Here is a 7378-nt window from a genome sequence, read left to right on the forward strand (position 1 = left end):
CCAAAACAAAAGAACCCCACTCTTGCTAGTTTAAGCAGAAAAAAGACATTTCTTAAGAAATATTAGACAGCTCAGAGGATTTCTGGAGGCCCAAAGAGCCAGGTTGCGAGGCTATGCAGCCAGCAATAAAGCCCAAATCATGCATGAGATTGTGCTAGTGGACATAAGATGCCAGCATTTATAACTTCTGGTTATGAAAGATAACATTTCAGCTGCTACATTTTCAATAAGGAAAGAGAGAGAGAGAGAAAAAAAAGAAGAAAGAAATTAAGGAATTAAGAAAGAAAGAAAGAAAGAAAGAAAGAAAGAAAGAAAGAAAGAAAGAAAGAAAGAAAGAGGATTTTCTGTAGTTCCTGCCTTGTCAGCTTTGACATCTCACACGGTGTGATAGAGGGAGCCTAGGTTCCTTGCCTACAGAACTAGCTGTGAGCATGGGAGAGTGAGTGTTCTGGCTTCTGCTTTGGGGAGATGGATCAAAAGGCAGGAAATTGTCTAGACAGGGAAAGGGTGCTTGAAGGGTAGTATTACCACAGTAGTATGATTCTTTGACCAGTTGCTCTGATGGTACATTTCTCTGAGACCCAGTTGTCATTTCCACAGTCCTTAAGCTTTTCTTAAATCTATTTTTATTTTCACTGGATAAAACTCCCTTGTCTAGAATTCAAATAACTATCAAGAAAAAATAGTTGAACCCTTCACCCCACCTTATTGTGTACCATTTTTTAAATTTCATTTGAGAGCGCTTTCATTAAAGTTGGGGTTAGTGAAACTAGGAAGGACGTAGGATAGAAGAAGCAACAAGAGAGAGTCTGGGCCGGGCTGCTGTCAGCTCTCTAAAGTCAGAGAGAAGGTGGCTTTGGAGGCATGTTCAGGAGGTAAGCCCAGGATGAGCTGCTGCCGCCCACTGCTCCTGGTTGCAAGTCTCATGGGGACCCTCAGAGTTTAAGAGATGCACGCCTAAGAGGGAAGAAAGGCGGGCATGCTGTGAGGGAGAGTGGGCTTATGGTGTAGCTTTTAAAGAAATAAATTAAGCAGCTTACTGGAAAGATGTTGCTTGCCAAATATTCATTCCCCCTTATGCTAGGAAAGTTCCCTCATTCCCCCGCCCCCAACGCCACCCCCGCCCGTCTTTCCCTGTGGTTTGTGTGGGTAACATCCTGTACTCTGTTACTCTTGTCCAAGTTCCAGACTCATGTTTCCGTCTGGCCAAATAGAACATACACACACTATCCCTCCTCCCCAGCCTGTGATTAGCTCTAGAATACATAGTCATACTGTCCTGGACACATCCTAGCACAACAGACTTGCATCTCTCTGGCTCCTCTATTTCTGCTGTGGGTTGCTAGGCTAGGATGTAATCCTGGAGCTGCTGCCGCCTGAATTAATAATCCCTGATGAGAACTTTCCCGAGAGCAAAGCTGACACAGAGGAAAGTAGAGCCAAGAGATAGATAGACAGAGCACCCCACCTAATATCTCTTGAGCAGCTTTGCTTGAAGCTTGTGTTGTATCTGGATTTGTTTCCTGTCCCATAAAGTCACTTTCAGCTTAAATCCATTGATTTTAGTCACTTGCCACCAAAGACTCTTGACTAATTTAATTTTTCCATCACCATTTATCTCCCTTATATAATTTTATTGTTTAAATAAAATAAGTAAAGATTTCCCCTAATAATTTTGCTTTGACAAACATTAACTTGATGTCCAACTGAAAAAAACAAAAAACTTCTGGTCTCTGCCCTGATTAGGGCTGAGGCCTAAACTCTGTGACTTGCTCTAAAAACCAAGTATCAGAGCCCCCATCTCCCTCTTTTTATTTTATTATGATTACTATTACTAACATCCTTGCAATAGAATAATGTTTATATTTGGAGTTAAAAAAAAAAGAAAAAGAAAAAAAAAATTCTTGGCCCTGGCTGGGTAGCTCAATTAGTTAGATACGCCAAGGTTGCAGGTTCAATCTTTAGTCAGGACATATATAAGAATCAACCAATGAATGCATAAACAAGTGAAACAACAAATCTATGATTCTCTCTCTCTCTCTCTCTCTCTCTCCCTCTCTCAAATCAATAAATTAAAAAAGAAAAAAATTTGCCTTGTTTTTATATGTGTATATACCACATACACACAGATACAAAGTAAAAATGGAGTGAATACCTCAAAGATTTTATTCATCTTGATTTTTCTTTTTAGATCAGCGGTTCTCAACCTGTGGGTTGCGACCCCTTTGGGGGTCGAACGACCCTTTCACAGGGGTGGCCTAAGACCATCGGAATACACATCTATAATCACATATTGTTTTTGTGATTAATCACTATGCTTTAATTAAGTTCAATTTGTAACAATGAAAATACATCCTGCATATCAGATATTTACATTATGATTCATACCAGTAGCAAAATTACAGTTATGAAGTAGCAACGAAAATAATTTTATGGTTGGGGGTCACCACAACATGAGGAACTGTATTAAAGGGTCGCGGCATTAGGAAGGTTGAGAACCACTGTTTTAGATTAAATGACCTTATTAGGACCTGATGAGCAAGAGAACATACTTGGATATATTTCTCCATATTTTTTGCTTTATCCAGGTTTACTCTTGAATATAACAAAGAATTATTTTGCTGTTTCTTATGTCCGAGTGTTTGGAGGTCAGCATAGGGTTAACTGCTTTATTTTGTTCTTTTTAACCTGTGTGGCTTCTCTCTCTTTAGGTTTGACCTTTCGATTTCATTCTTACCTGACTGTTCCTGGTTAAATGCTGAGGTGTAAACACACATTAAATAGAGGAGTATTATAATTTCTCTGTCTCCTGTAAGAATTTATGAACTCTATCAAGTAACATAGTACAGTAGGTCCTCGGGTTACGTCGGAGATCCGTTCCTATGGTGTGATATAAGGGGAACCCACCTACATAAGCACCTACGTCACTCACATGGAGCACATACACAGCAGTAATGAAGTGAAACAGTAGAAAAAAAATTAAAGATAACAATTCCTGACCTTTACTTGTGGTAAATAAATAATAAAAAACATAAAGCACATATGTACATACGTCGAAATGACGGAACTTTTTTTGTTTTTTAAATAAAGGGGAGATGGCGACGTAACCACGAAACAACATACATCGAGTCCAACGTAACCAGAGGACTGCCTGTATCCTACTTCATTGTGTTTCATCTTCTAGCTTGCAGTGCCAGTTTTTTGTTTTGATTTTTATCCTCACTGGAGGATATGTTCATTGATTTTTTTCAGAAAGAGGGGAAGGGGTAGAGAGAGAGTAGGAGAGGCATTGATCAGTTGTCTCCCATACACGCCCCAACTAGGGATCAGCAGCAGTTTTAACCTACCTTTGTCTTCTCATTGTAAATCAGATCCTTCTACACCAATCTTTTTTTTTTTAATATATTTTATTGATTTTTTACAGAGAGGAAGGGAGAGAGATAGAGAGCCAGAAACATCGATGAGAGAGAAACATCAACCAGCTGCCTCCTGCACACTCCCCACTGGAGATGTGCCCGCAACCAAGGCACATGCCCTTGACCAGAATCGAACCTGGGACCCTTCAGTCCGCAGGCCGACGCTCTATCCACTGAGCCAAACCGGTTAGGGCTACACCAATCTTTTTAAAAAATATATTTTTATTTAATTCAGAGAGGAAGGGAGAGGGAGAGAGAGATAGAAACATCAATGATGAGAAAGAATCATTGATTGGCTGCCTTCTGTATACCCCCCACTGGGGATTGAGCCAGCAACCCAGGCATGTGCCCTTGACTGGAATCAAACCTGGGACCTTTCAGTCTGCAGGCCAATGCTCTATCCACTGAGCCAAGCCAGCTAGGACTCCTATACCAATCTTAAGAGCAACTGTTGTCTCAAAAGAAACAGATCACTATCACAAATTTAAATTTAAATCTACTTTGGTGAAAATATTTAATTAAAGGTACTGTACCTGAATATATCAAGAATCTGATTCTCAAGTTGTGTTTCTTCATAAATTATGAACTGACTGAGACATAAATGAGTGCCCTGGGGACAACTATAGACATAATCACTGTCTTAGTTCATTCATGCTGCTATAACAAGATACCACAGACTGGGTAGCTTATAAACGATAGGTTTATTTTCTCAATTCGGGAGGTTGGGAAGTTGAAGATCAAGATGTCAACATGGTTGTCTTCTGCTAAGGGCCATCTTCCTGGTTCATAGATGATGTCTTCTCTTTGTGCCCTCACGTAAATGGAAGGGACTGGGAATCTCTGTGGGTTCTCTTTTATAAGGGCACTAATCCATTAATGAGGGCTCCACCCTCATAAGCCGGTCACCTCTCAAAGACTTCACATCTAAATATCGTCAACTTTGTGGGCAAGGATTCTACATATGGATTTTGGAGAGGACATAAACATTCAGAACATGGCAAGTACTATGACGCATTGGCTTGAAGAGTAGAAGTTTTGTCTCTGATGTTCCACAATGCCTTCCTTTCTTTTAGTTTTTCCTTTAACAACATTAACTTTGTGTTTTCTTGGACAGAATGTAATTTCGTGTGTCTTTTCATATTATCTTGAAATGTGTTTCCATAATTTCAAAATAAAAACGTACTCTTAAAAATTTCAATTCTTAATCTACAACTCTGCTTTAGTGAATTTCATTTACTAAAGTTTCTATATGGAATAATTTCCCAGTGAATATCTGGAAGTTGTGTCCAATAAAGTTAATCAAGAATACAGCTTTTAAGTAAGGAGTGAAGAGCTGTGATTTAGGATTCTATGCCTCTTATGTTGCTAGATTATGCAACCTAGAAATGGGGAAATACTAAAATAGGGAAGATTTCTCCCTATTACAACACAGTGATACAACAACTGGGTTTCTGACTGGCTTGGGGTTTGTAGAACCCTACCTCACAAAAACTCACACCAGTGTGACCTACTTAATTATCTGGACATCCAGGGAGAAAAGGATTAGGGGTGAGGGGAAGGCTGGGCAGGAGGGAAGGAGAAAGCTGGAGAAGGAGAGAAAGAAAACTGTTTAACTGGTGCATTTTACCTTCAGTGGGGTAAATAATAAGTATCTCCAAGCTTGTAAATAACTGGATAATGTTCTCTGACTAAAATTAGGAACTTGTTTTTATGTTAGTGGTTTATAATTTCCTAATTGTATTGATATTTATTGTAGCCCAAATGAGCAGATGTGCTTTTAAATTAGATTTTTCTATTATAAACAAATGGATGCCTCAAGTTCAATCCAATTTTTTTCTTAATTCCTTATTGTATGGAAATATTTTAATTTTATTTACTGCAAGAAATATGCACAATTAAATGGGCTTTTCTATGATTAAATATTTTATAACTTTATTTGATGTTTAATTTTCACTGATAATGTGGTTATTTTTAAAAATAAATGAAGGCAAATGATTGCAGTAAATAGTGATATTATTTGAAGTATTTGTAAGGAAATACTTGTGTATGAAAAGGGGTTCTATGGGAAGTAGCCTCACAGGGTGATCTGATCATACATTCCTAACTGGACAGGTCTTGGGGTGTCCTCATGCCCCAGGCATATAACTTTTTTTAGTAAAAGGTTTATCTTTGCCTTAACCAGTTAACTGCCACATGTCCAAAATCGAACCATCTCCATATGCCACGATATTTTGAATTTAATTTTAAAAATCGCTGCTTGCGTCTATAGATGCTTATGGCATATAAAGGGTTAAGCAAACCCTGTCCATTGTTTCTGGGAATCTAGTTTAACACACCTTTGAAATGTCTCTTTTCAGAAGCCCAACAACCCTCCAGAGAGCACATAGTCTTGTCAAAAGATCCATCTTCCATTTCCTGCTTGCTTTCTCCCACGCCCATGTAATCTTCCTTATGCTTCCCCCTTAATTCAGAATGCATAAAAAGAAGCTGCAAACTGCCATTCTGAGAAGCATTTTTCACAATCTGTTGCCATCTTGGTTCCAGGCATATCATCAGTTTAGCTCAAATAAAATCGTATAAATATTCTTTACATCAGGGGTGGGAAACATCCGGGGCCCACGGGCCATGTTAGGCCCGCGACATCATTTAGTCTGGCCCTGCCAAGGCAACTGCAGGCAGGACTCAAATTCAATAAATCTAGGAGCTTTTTTCATAAATTTGTATTAAGTGAATTTTATTAAGTGAGTGATGTTATAAGTATCCAAATGGTCCTTGTCAGAAAAAAAGGTTCCTGACCCCTGCTCTAAAAAGATTTATTTCTGAAACAGACATATGCATTTATAAATAGAATTTAGGCACAATATATTAAATTCATGCAATAATTTTTCCAAAACAATTCATCTATTTTTTTTGTTTACCTATTGATGCCTAACAAACTACTTGAAAACTTAGTGGCTTAAAACAACAACTACTCGCCCTGGCCATGTAGTTCTTTGACAAGGTAGTCAGGCTTCTTAAGTTGTCAGTCTTCCTTCTGCCACATTCTGTTGGCTAAAATAATCACAGTGTCAGCCTAGATTCAGTGTGAAAAGGACTACACAAGGGTGGGAATACCAAGAAGGGTGAACCTGTGGAGACTAGCTACTATAGTATGTGTCTCTTGATAACTTCACTTCCTGGATCCTAAATTGTAAAATCTGGTACAGTGGGGCCTTGACTTACGAGTGTCCCGACTAACGAGTTTTTTGAGATACGAGCCATCTCTCGGCCGAATTTTTGCTTTGAGTTGCGAGCTAAAATTCGGGTTACGAGCCAGCTTCAGATACCCCACCGCTAGTAAACAGTGAACGCCACAACATCAGCCCAGCATCACGTGTCATTGTAATGGTGAAAATTGATTTGACATATGAGTAATTTGAGTTACGAGCTCCGTCACAGAACGAATTAAACTCGTAAGTCAAGGCCCCACTGTATTTCTCAAGATATAGCTTTTGTGTAATCTGAGGCATAAGAAATGCTTTTCAGCCTGGCTGGTGTGGTACAGTGGTTGAGCGTGGACCCATGAACCAGGAGGTCACAGTTCGATTCCCCGTCAGGGCATAGGCCCTGGTTGTGGGCTTGATCCCCAGTAGGGGGCGTGTAAGAGGCAGCTGATCAATGATTCTCATCACTGATGTTTCTATCTCTCTTCCTCTCCCTTCCTCTCTCTGAAATATATATATATATATGCTTTTCAGAAAAAGAGCACTGGTTTAATAAATTTGGGAGACAGCGCAAACTAGAGCCTTTCCCTTGAGCTAAAAACAATAAAGATTTTGCAGTATAAATATCAATTTTCTTTGCTTACCCAGCATTTCCCAAATATTTAAGTGTATAGAACTGTGCCTGGTACTTCCCTTATAAATATTTGTTGAGTGAAACTTATCACAGGACCATTCCCCCCCCCCCCCCCAAAATGCCCA

Source organism: Myotis brandtii, unplaced genomic scaffold (assembly GCF_000412655.1).
Source record: "Myotis brandtii unplaced genomic scaffold, ASM41265v1 scaffold38, whole genome shotgun sequence".
Lineage (NCBI taxonomy): Eukaryota > Metazoa > Chordata > Mammalia > Chiroptera > Vespertilionidae > Myotis > Myotis brandtii.